Below are 12,941 nucleotides of genomic sequence, written 5' to 3' on the forward strand. Positions count from 1 at the left end.
AGTAAACTTTAGTATTTAGGAAAATTTTAATTTTGGTTTCATAGAAACAAGCCCGCATTCAGATCATTCCCTAAAGAGGATACAATGATTAAACTAATTGCCCCACTTTATATAGACATGTATATCCAGTACAAGAAAATGTTTTTCTGGATTGTCAGAATCCATATTGGTGGTTAATAATTAATTTGTGGGGCCTCTTGATAATAATAAAAAAAAATCTGGCTGTTCATGTTTTCAAGAGAACTAAGCTGAGGGCAGAACTACCCTCACATGACAAAGATGAGTTATAAATTATAACCTATTTAAATTTAAGTCATCCTGTTACTATTTAAGAGCTCATTATGCAGGATCTCTGCTTCACCTTCATTGACTATTACTCTTCCCAGTTTTGCATCGGTAGAAAACAACTGAATATATCCTGTCAGTAATTTCCTGTATCATTGATGTGCAAATTAATTACTGAGCTCTGTGGGACACCACTAGTCACCTATCTTCTCCTGGGTTCAACATCTCCATAAATTGCTCTTTGATATCTGTCCATCATTCACCCTCTAATTCAAATCACAGCTTCATATTAATCCCCACTTGCTCCAGTTTATACAACAGAGTTCCATGTAGAATCCTCTTGAATGCTTTTGCAAAGTCCAGCAGTATCACAGAGTAGCCATTTCATTTATGAAATTCCATTGTCACTTTATTATAAAAAAATAAGTAAATTACTAAAGCAAAATCTACCCTTCACAAAACCATCTTACTCCTTGCTGTTATAAAGTATCACAATGCTCTCCACCCAGTCTACACCCTCTGTCCAAAAAAAAACCCGAACTTTTCGAAAATAGAAGAAACTAGTGGCGCCACATGTTGTATCTCTTTGTTGTCGAAAGTGTCAACCTTCATTAGTGTTGTGCCAACTGTTTGACATTTGTTTCATTAGAAGCTGAGTTACAGTGCCAAGAGTGACAGTGTGTTTTGACGAACAGTCGGAAAATGAGTTGCATTTTCCGACTGTTTTGAAGCATTTGTCAAATGCTTCAAAAAGCATACAGTGATGAATGCTTATCCCATACTCAAGTTTATGAGTGGTTTAAGTGATTTCGAAGTGGTCGTGAAATGCTTGAGGATGACGAAAAGCCGTGCTGTCCAAAAACTGGACTGAGCAAACTTAACATCTCAAAGTGTGTGATTTCATCAAAGAAAACCTGAAATCGTCCATGAGATTGATTGAAATGAATTGGGGATTCCAAAATCAACCGTGCACAAATTTTGACCGAGAGTTTGGGCCTTCGAAAATTGAATTCAAAATTTGTTCCCCACAAGTTGACACCGACGACCAAAAAAATGTATCAAATTGAATACTGCAAGGACCTCATTAAAACCGCTCGTAAGGACTCAAACTTCCTTGAAACGATCGCTACTGGTGATGAAATGGGTGTTTTGAGTATGAGCCCGAAACAAGGCGCCAGAGTGCTGAGTGGAGACCACCAGAAAAGAGGGCATCTGAAAAAAAGTCGCTTGGAGAAGTCAAAAGTAAAGATAATGCTGATTTGTTTCTATGATTCCAAGGGCATTATCCACAAAGAATTTGTTTCGCCTGGCCAAACGGTTAATGATGAGTTTTATCTCGAATGATAGTGAGAATTTGTTGCTTGTGGCATGAATATCGTGATGCAGGCAGCTGGTCACTTTTGCACGATTATGCACCATCTCATCTTTCGAACACTGTAAGACAGTTTTTGATGAAAAACCAAGTTTGTGTGTTGAATCACTCACCGTATTCACCTGATTTAGCACCCTGTGACTTCTTTTTCTTCCCCGACTTCATTTGCCGATGAAAGGAAAGCGATACGACACTATTGAAAACGTTCAAGTGGCAATAACCACGATCCTCAACAGTATCCCAAAAACGATATAAAAAACTCATTTAATGAATTAACTGACCGTGCCAAATGCTGTATTGAAGCTGAGGGAGAGTACACTGATTGAAATAAATGATTTGAATAATTATAATTGGCCTGTGTTTTATTTTCTATCAAAAGTTTGGTTTCTTTTTGGACAGAGGGTGTAGAATTCTGTCTTATAACACATTCTCTAATACTTTAACTACCACTCCTGAGATAATAATTTAATTTAAGCATCGGTTTTAAGAGGCACCACTTCAGTGGTGCCTCTCTAAACAGATGGTACACTCTTTCCAAAAAGATCAGTCATGCAGTTCTTTGGTTTGCTTCTATTTCCTTCCTGCCATCAGCACTGTTTACAGTCATCCTTCCATAGTCATTCGTCTTCTTACTTGCTACTTAGCAAAAGACCTCTTTAGGATTTCTTTTAGCCTCATCAGCTAGCTTCCTTTAATAATTAGCTTTAGCCTTCCTTACCACATGGTTCATCCTTCTTGCCTGTGTCTTGTACTGCTCATGGGCATGGTGATCATTTTTTTCTTTATACTTCCTGTACAACTTTTTCTGCAAATCCTCTGTAATGATGCTATTCATCCATCTGACTCCTACCTGATTTAACCTCCTGATCAAGGTATACAGTCTGATACTGCTTTCTTCAAGCACTCCTCGACCATCTCCAATTCTCCCATTTCCACCAACATCTCTCCCCTCCAAATTCTTATGCCATGGCACTGCTGAAAGCTGACTCATCAGCTTGACATAATCACCTGTTTGGTAATTCCACATATACCCCTTCTTAATAAAAAGTTCTGTATGTTTGGCAATCTCCTAGGTCAAGAATACCTGATTGCTTTCCCCAAGCAGAGGTATTGTGGCTAGATTGGTTACTGTTAAGTTCTCTAATTTTGACTAGATCCGATACTCTCAAATCACATCCCTTCCATTACATGCCGTCTCAGGTAATTATCTCTTAGAAGATGTATAAATTCCATTTCCTTCCCTCCCTATGATCATTTCTGCTCCTAATCTATATCCCTATGGTTGAAATCACCCACAATAATTACTCTACCTGCACCCATCATGCTAATTTGCTAATATACCTTTGGGATTACAGCAGCAACCAATTATAATTTCTTCCCATTCCCCCCCCCCCTTTGTCCTCTATGAAAATACTATATCCCTTGAATTCTGTCCGTGTGACTATATTATCTTCATTTTGAAGACAACACTTAATTGTTACAATCATAAAGTGAATATTGACAAACAGAGGCAAGGAGGCTATTGCTTAAAGTACTCTGCAAAGCATGGTGTTTCACATTCATATTTGACAACTGTTTTCTAATTTGTTAATCTGATTTTCAGGATTATAAAGAAACTCTGGACATAGTCCAAAAACAAGTAACATAAGAATCTCAGTTTGCTGAAATATTTTTTGTTATTCAGATGTTAGTAAGTAAATAGGATGCAGTGCTAAAACAAAATAACGTGGTCAGCGAACTGTCACATCTTGGAAAACAATGGAAATGTTATAATAATGATTTGAAACATATTGGGAAAAAAAAAAAAAAACTTTACAGAGATTACATAATCTTAAAGAGAGGAGGAGAGAGAAATTTTTAGATTATGTACTCCCAGAGAATTCTCCCATCACCACACATCTGATTTGAGAACATCTACATGCAGGAAACCATACTGATCATAAATTCCAAATGAAGGCAGTCATTTTTGGAATAATTTGAATAAAAGCATATTAAATTATATAAATTATAACAGAAGCAGATTATAGGGTGCCTCGGTCTTTGGGTAATGCTTCTGGTTCCATAATGCCAGAAGAAAGATTTAATTATAGGTTTGATTCTATTCTTTGACTGGAACTTCTGTGCTTTTTCCCAGATGGTTCCCAAGTTATTCAATTTTGGCCTAGGCATATAGGATTTTTTCCCCCTTCCATAAACTTGGCTTCTAGTCCTGTGAATCAAAAAGAAATCAACTGTAGAACTCACACTATTTCACACAATAAATAATAGCAATTAGAGTTTGGGATTACAAGATGGTGGTAATTATCTGCTTCTAGGCAACAAGGTGGAGCCTAGCTATCTACCAATTTTGAAAAGTTATTCAGGGCTGAAACAGTTCTTCCTACACTCTTAGCTGTTAGAGTATTTATTGTTTTAAATGATCCACAATTTTATAAACTGGTCATCAAAAATTTATCAGTTGGATTAGATAACTTTGCCATCATAACCATAATTAAACTACTATACTCATTTTTATAATAGTTGATCATAGTTTGTTAAGAAAATCAATCTCTTCAAATAAATGAGGCCGAGTTTTAACTTTTCATGACAATTATCAAACAAATCATGCACATATGTGTAATTGGCATATTAATAGAAATTAATACTGAAATTTGTATTTTACTTCAACAGAAAAAAGAAGATGAAAGGAATAATCAGATGGTAAGTAAATTTTTAATATAAATATGTTTTATGTAACTTTAAAACTTTTGTTTTTGGAATTACTGAAATTTATATTTTACTTCAACAGGAAAAAGAAGATGAAAGGAATAATCGGATAGATCATTTTCAAGTAAGTAGATTTTTAATATAAATATGTTTTATGTACCTTTAGAACTTTTGTTTTGGAAAACAAAAGCTCTTTACACAGAATTACGATTATATCAACACATCCACAGAGTCTAAAAATTAACTGTTTTCAAGAGAAGTATGACAAGATACCTGTCATACTTCTCTTGAACTCATTCTCTGCAAAAACACTCACACTGGCTTCTAGCATTACAATCAATTTATGCGCCACTCTCCAAGCAACATCTCTGGTCCTTACTCTTCTTCATAACCACATACCTACACAATTTCCACAGGTGACTCCTTGTTCTCTCTGTTCTTGTCATGCATTGAAAAATTTCTTCCACTTTAATCCTATAAAACTTTATTAACTTATATCTTTTTTTCTCATAACCACTCTTTTCTCTCTGTAGAAAACCACTTTTTTGAACCCATAAATCTTCAATCTATCCTCCTTTTGCAGCTTTAGAATGAGCTTTTTAATATAAATACACATATTTGATATTATCCCTTGTCCTCCCATTCTATGAAAATCTCATCCACTTTAATCCCTTACAAACATGTCTCACAATCATAACCCCCCCCCCCCACAATCTCTATCCACCAGCCTCAGCAAAATGAATTTCCTCAGTTTGTCTTCAATGCTTGGCATTCTAGAGATCAGAAACCACTTTAGTCAATTGCCTCTAGACCTTTTCCAATATTTATTCATGCATTTGAAATCCAGGTATCAAATATGTGTATAATAATCCATATGCACCTGATCAAAACCTTAACAATGAAGTTATAACATCCTTACTGCTAATAATCAGTCTTCTACATCATTGCCACAATCTGCTATGCTTCCTCACAATTTAGCAATGTTGTGTCCCTGAAATTTTAGCTCATTATTATTATTAAGAGAGACATCTAAGGAGTCAGAAACTAATCTGAGTAAGGCCATACTAGTTGCACCAGCTGTCATACCTGTTCTTGAATTCATTCACACTACTTGCACACACAACATCCAATGGCAATCCATTCCAATCATACACCACTCTATGAAAGAAAAATCTAACTCTCACCCACTTCTTGACAGCATTCATTTTCAACTTCCAATGTCCTTTCCCCCCCCATGCTTCATAAAATGAAAAATTTCATTTACTAAAATTCTGTATAACACTTTCAGAAGTTTGTAACTTTAAATCATATCACCCTGTTTTCTCCTGTTTGTTAGTTTTTTTATACAGCTGTAGTCTAACAAATTCTCAATTTGTCTTCATAATCAGTATTCCACAATCCTGATATTTTTAACAGTCTCCTATACACTCTCTCCACTGTATTAGAATCACCATGAAAACCAACAACCCTGCAGGCAATAGTCCAAGTGATGTCTTATCAAGGCCTTGTAAAGAGGCAACATGACTTCCTTTACATGTCAAGGTTCATTTCAACATTGCAATTATTCTCTGAGTTGTATTTACAATTTTTGCTATATGACCACCCTCTTTGCTATATGAACTCCAACTTCCTGTCTATTAAAACTCCAAGATCACTAAGCCTAATCAGTTTCTTCTAGCATAATCCCACCAATGTAATATGACATTGGATATCTAATCACATCAAATCATGACCTTAACATTTATTAACATTGAACTGACAGCCATTTTCACATACCTTTCTAGCCTATTCAAATCATTCTGCAAGCACTGTACGTGGATGGTCTGAAAAGTTCTTGGCCTCAACACTATTTGGCAAGATTTTTTTTTTCTAAGTTGGTACATCTGTCATAAGCATCAATGTGAAGTTGCAAGTCATTCTATCAAGTAGTTTTTTTTATGCAGCTGTCCGAAGCCAATTGACTAAGGACTGATCCTTGAAGCCCACCACTGGTTACCTTGAATCTTACAGATTCATACCCCCCCCCCCCCCATACGCAACTTTTTGATATCTGTCAATCAGCCATCCTCTTACCCATGCCAACAGTCTATAATCCAATCCCACATTCTCCAATTTATGCAAAAGTCTTCCATGCTACATTCTGTTAGAGTCTTAGCAAAATCCAAAAGTATCATGGTGTATCCATTCCCTTTGTCTAACTTAGTGGTAACATTATTATAGAATGTGAGCAAGTTGCTAAAACATCACTTTTCTTTAGTAAACCCATGTTGTTCATTGCAAAGTATAGATTTTCTGTCAACCCATTTCTGAATGCGAGCCCTAATCATGTTTTCCAAAATCTTCATCACCACTCCTGAGATAGTTATTGGTCAATAGTTGAATACATCTGTCTTTGTACCACCCTTGTGCAATGGGATAACCATACATTCTTTCCACTCCTGTGAAATCTTCCCTTTTCTGAGATTCATATTGTATAGCCTGGTCAAAGGAATAGCCAGTTCAGCTGAACACCCTCTTAGCATCTGTGCTGATATCCCTTCAGTTCCTATTACAGAATTCTTATTTAGTTTGTGCAACAGCTCTAGTACTTCCTCCTCACATGAGTTTCTTCATCCAGTGAAGAGGTAGCGACGAGTTCAATGTTGCATATACCAGGTTGATAGCTAAAAGCTATAGATAAAATAAAAGTTGATAGCTAAAAAACTATTAACCTGGTATATGTGCACACTGTCAATATTCTTCCCATTGAACAATGTCTACAATTAATATCTACTCATCATTAAATGAACAATCACTTCTGCATCGGTCACTGGCATACCATCTGCATTCAGTAGAGTTATTCTTTCATATTCATTCTTTTGTTTACTTGCAGAATAACGATAGAATTCTTTCTTTAACTTGCAGAGCCAGTTTCTTTTCAAATTTAGACTTAGATTTTTGTGCAATACAGGTAATCCTCGTACAACGTGGTTTCGATATAACGTGGTCTACAAATTGTAGTAACCATTTATCTTTTCATATGTTTTTCACCATGCGACTTGAAATCAAATTTTATCTTCGTTAAATTTGCATCTGCCAGTATCGTGCATGTAGTTATAAGTAGCGAATTTATATTGTGGGAAATACCCTTTAGCACGCATGTATAATTGTTTACCATATAAAGTGTTTATTGTTGAAAATTGTCTTCATTTTCTGCCAGGAAAGCATATTAAAATCATAAATGTGTGTGTTAATCTCAAGCTGAGCACTTTATTTTCTAGTGAGTTACATATATAATTAACATGTAATCCTTTTTTTATGTAAAAAAAAATATTTTTATAGTAATGACACAAACTTCAATGAAAGGTTAAAACCAACATTGAGAAGAAAATTAATTTCTCTTGAAGAAAAAATTAAAATCATGGATTGGTTGAAAAATGGAGAAAAACTAGGAGTTGCTGCAAGGACTTTGAATTTAAATGAATCAACAATTCGAATAATCAAACAAAATGAAAATAAAATCCGAGAAAGTGTTTATTGCTGGGTCAACGATAAGCGCAAAGTGCGTGCTCGTGTACACGATATGGAAAAAATGGAGAAATTTCTAATGATTTGGATAGAAGATTGCACTTAAAAGAAAATTCCTATGGATGGAAATCTTGTTAAACAAAAATCTCTCAAAGTTTATAAAAATTTATAGTGTAGACCAGGTGTTCAATGCAGAAGAATCCAGGTTATATTGGAAAAAAATATGCAAAAACGCACCTATATTTCGAAAAATGAAAGATCAGCTCCTGAATTCAAAGTTTCCAGAGATAGAATTACTCTACTGTTTTGTAGTAATGCATCAGGTGATTACATGACAAACTAATGTTTATTAACCGATCCTCAAGTCCTCGTGCTATGAAAGATTAAAATATGCACTCTATTTTATTTTGCCTAACCATTTATGCATTATGTGCAATGAAGTTGACGTACAATTTGTAATTGTTATAATTTTATACTATGTATTTGTTTCATAGTTAATGTTTTCTTAACTTACATGAATTACCTAAATTAAATAAAAATATATTTCTGTTGGATATGTGATTGTTGTTTATATAATTAAAAAAAAAAAATTTCAGAACATAACCATACTTTTTCTATGTGATCTGAGTCTCGCATAACGTGATTTATATAACGCAGCATTTCTGTGGAACCTAACATCCGTGTTATATGAGGGTTACCTGTACTTTTGATTCTTCTGGCCTGCTGCTTATAATTATCCTAATTGACACCATGATTATGCACATGCATTTCTTCCACATCATCTTTTGCTTATGAATCTCTTGCTCACACTGTTGATATCCTTCCCGTCCAACAACTGATACCATGGCACAGAACCCAGCATACTCCTCGGGCAGTCATAATCTTCTTCGTTGTAGTGCAGCATGTAACCTGTTCTGAATGGAACAAGTGTTCCACTTCCCAAGTGTGTACTACAAGAACAGTTACATCTTTAATTGAAACTCCCTCTGATACTATTATCAGATTTAACACTTTTTGACCACAAGTTCAATCTATCACATCCTGCTTGAGGAAGTTGTCTTGCTTGCAACAGCTCAGTAAATTTAGTTTCTTTCTTCTCATGCAATTTCACAGTTACCTAATCAATGTTCGGATAATTAAAGTTACCCATTATGATTACTCTTATCCACCACCATCATCTCCAGATCCCTCATCTCCTCCACCAAGATATCTTCACCAGCTGTGTATTCTGCATCCCATCTTTGCTTAATGAATTTTAAACTACATTTCAACAATGCAATAGCAACCCCACTAACTTGTCCATTCATCCTATTCAACTCTATTCATATCCCCTTGCAAAAACTACATCTCCTCAAAGTTTGTCGGAACTTTGCATCATTGCTAACAATTGCATGTCCCCATTCAATCCTTTCTGAATATTATTAACATACATGTTAATTAGTAAACAACAATGGCACCAAAAACAGGCCATTGGTGCCCACCACTAATGATTTTCCTCCTCTAGAATATCACTTTGCCATACACAACTTGCTGATATCTATCAGAAAATCCATCTCCAAAATACAGTGCACTTCTGTATACATACTATCCAATCTTGTCCATTTCTATTTAATTACCAGACACATCAGAGACCTTTTGCAAAATCTAACATACCAATGTGTATGCAACTCCCTTATCCAATGCATTTTCGTCTTATGATAATTAAACAGATTAATGCTTTTGTGTCTGAAGAGTACCACATGCAACTAGTTTCATACAATTTTTTCATCTTCAGATTAATAACAAATAGAAAACAATATATTCATCAAGAGATTTCTGAATTGACAAACTGTCATTATTCGAATTAAATTTGAACCAGATGTTGAAAACTGTAGCAAGATAATTAGACTCATGGCCGATTGTTGCATTGTGCTGTAGCCTAATTTATTAATATGCAGGTCTTGTATATATTCTCCCATAGTTGATTTAATATGAAACTGGTTTTTATTACATTGGATAGAACATCATATCATTTTGTTTGCTTCTTTAAACTTATGTATATAACTGTTGATTCTATGAATGGCAGTTTAGTGAGTTGCTAATTTACTTTGTGTTTATCTTTGGTAGTGTGAAATTTTACATGTTCTTTTTTGATGGATTTCTCCAGATCAACCAGTCTGTCCAATGAGGATAAAATATCTTAATTGCTCATTTAATATTTTATCTATAACCTCTGAAGTGGTTATCATTCAATCATTTTCACCAACTGATATCCTTTCATAATCATTCTTTCTTCTACTAGTCATGTATCAAAGGAACAATCCGAGATTTTTTTTTTCCCTTATTAACTAATTGTTGCACATGGTGCAATTCTGCTGCTCTTCCAAGCAGGTCACCTTCCTTGCCTGCTCTCTGTACTCCTCATGCATCTGATTATTACCACTCATTTTGTGCTACCTCCATAATGCCTTCTTCCAGACTGCATGTGCCTAATCTCTTCGTTCATCCATTTCACACCTACATTATTTAACCTCCTGAATTTTGGAATACATTTAATGTACCATTAAACTGTTAATTATTATCATAATCATTTTGCCCGTTCTGTATACATTGTCTATATTAACTATTGTCCTGCCATATTATTAGGTTTTGATTATGCAAAACCTGATGATTATTTTGCATCATCAGCAAACAAATGGCTATTTCCTCCTTAAAACATTCCCTATATCATTAATGAAAAGAGTATTGCACTATACCACTGATCGCCTGCTTTCTCCTGGATTTTATTAATTAATATTCTACTTTTCTATTGGATGGTGCTGATCAGCTATCTTTTATCTATGTCACCAGCTTTATATCCCAATTTGGTTCAGTGTATGTAACGGAGTTATGTATGGTATCCTGCCAAATGTTTCTATAAAGTTCAGCAGCATCAATGTGTAGCTATTTTCTTTATCTGCCCAAATATAGCTTTGTTACAGAGGGTGAATAAATTATTAAAGCAAGGACCTTCCCTTCACAAAACCATGCTGTTTCCCATAAAGAATACCATATTCCTATCCACCCAATCTAAATTCTTCCTTTGACCAGCTTATTTAATACTTTAACTCATGAGGTTGGTCTATAATTTATTAACTGAGTTTGTGAGCCTTCTTTCATGCAATGTTATTATTTTCCCTATTTCCACTACTCTGGGATCTTGCTACTGCTGAGACTTAAAAGCAAACTGAAAGCTTGGATTAAAATTGCCAATTAATTATATTCTTGATTTATCCTGTATAAGTAAGCAAATTTATCTTGTATAAGTGTAACCAAACAAAGTTTGCACATTTCTTTGCTTACACTTGGATAAAGGATAAATCAAGAATATAATTTCTTGACAAGCTTAATATCATTTGCATCCAATTGAAAAAACTTTTCACAAACTTCAAGGCACTGGTAGTTTCCTTACACATTCTTGTTATGTTACTTCTCACCCACAAAAGATTGTAGATCTACAGTACATTGGGTGCTGTGAGTGGGTTAAGATTTTTTCTATTTTTATTAATTTTATATATATCTCATCTCATCTTCCTTATACCCTCTTTTACCTTGCGGCGTCAAGGGTCCATTGATCATCGGACCTCACTCCGTTTACAGGATAAGGTGGTCAGCCTTATGCCCCGGTGTATCCTATAGCCTGTAGTGTTGAGTTCTCAAGGCCAGTTTGCCTGCTTTGCGGGATGAAAAACCCCAGAATAAACTGGGGAAAAAACCCTGCTGTCCACATCCAAGACTGGCTAACTTGGCTATGGCTGAGGAAAATCCTTCAGCTCCTCACGTCACCGACGGGAATCGAACCTAGGACACTCCTTCCCCAGGCATATGGTTGCAAAGCGCATAGCCACTAGGCTAACCGCGCGGACCTTATATATATATATATATATATATATTTTTTTTTTACATGATCCAGAAACCTTGCTCTGGAGAACATACAATTTTTTGGGTCACTTAAGGCCTCCAATAAGCAGGAAGCAGGTCTCACATTGAGTAGTCTGAAATACATCTCCCACTTATGACCATCACAAATATCTATCCACAGTAGGATTCAATCCTGCAGCCTGTTGACTGGGAGAGCAGAACTGCTAACTTCTTGGCCTAACAAAGCCAGCGACTTGTATACGCTAGGCACTATCTTATCTAATCCCATTGTGTAATTGAATTAAGATTGTAATATCCTAATCAACATCCTTAAACACCACCAGTTCATCTATCTCTATTATTGCTTCAGTCGATGTCACATCTGTCACTGCAATGTTCTCGCCTGTGTGATATACCCTCACATCTATCACTGCAATGTTCTCACCTGTGTGATAGACCCTCACAAAGTGATCTCCCAATACCCTTACTATTTCTTCTGCTACCTCCTTAACCACCTTACCGGCCATTATGGATCAAATACGCATCCTTATATGCTTCATATCCGTTATATATTTCAATGTAATATCAATGGTATTACAATTTTAATATGCACATCGCATCCAATAAACTGGACATACATATACGTCTTGGCCAGTAGCGTGGTTAACATTAACACCCATTCAAGTTATTTTACCACAATCATTATTTTTTTTACTTGACACATAATTAAAGAACTCTTTGGCCTACTCATATAATTTCTTCTAATTTGATTTCACCTTCTTTGCCATGATGGTCATACTTTCCTGTACTTTGTACTTCTCATATTTCTCTTTATATTCTATCTACAACATTTTTTTTTTTTTTTTGCAGATTCTGCTTAATGATGCTGTCTAACATTCTTCTCTTGCAGATTCTTATGCCATGGTACTGCTTCAAGCTGCCTCCTGAGTTTGTCATAATCACCTGCTCTGCAGTTATTTATATATTTCCCTTCTTACTTAAAATTTTCACATTTGGTTACTATCAAAGTCAATACTACACATTTACCCTCTGTAATCAAAAGCAATGAGGCTATGTTGGTTATGGATAAATCCTCTGATGCTATCTAGCGATAGTTTCAGGGATTTATTAAAAGGTGGTCTCAGATTCCATTTCCTTCCCTTCATATGACCTTCCCTCACTTCTAATGTGT

The sequence above is a fragment of the Typopeltis vanoorti genome, chromosome 20, assembly GCF_054136105.1.
Source record: "Typopeltis vanoorti isolate ZY-2024b chromosome 20, IOZ_Tvanoo_1.0, whole genome shotgun sequence".
NCBI classification, from domain to species: domain Eukaryota; kingdom Metazoa; phylum Arthropoda; class Arachnida; order Uropygi; family Thelyphonidae; genus Typopeltis; species Typopeltis vanoorti.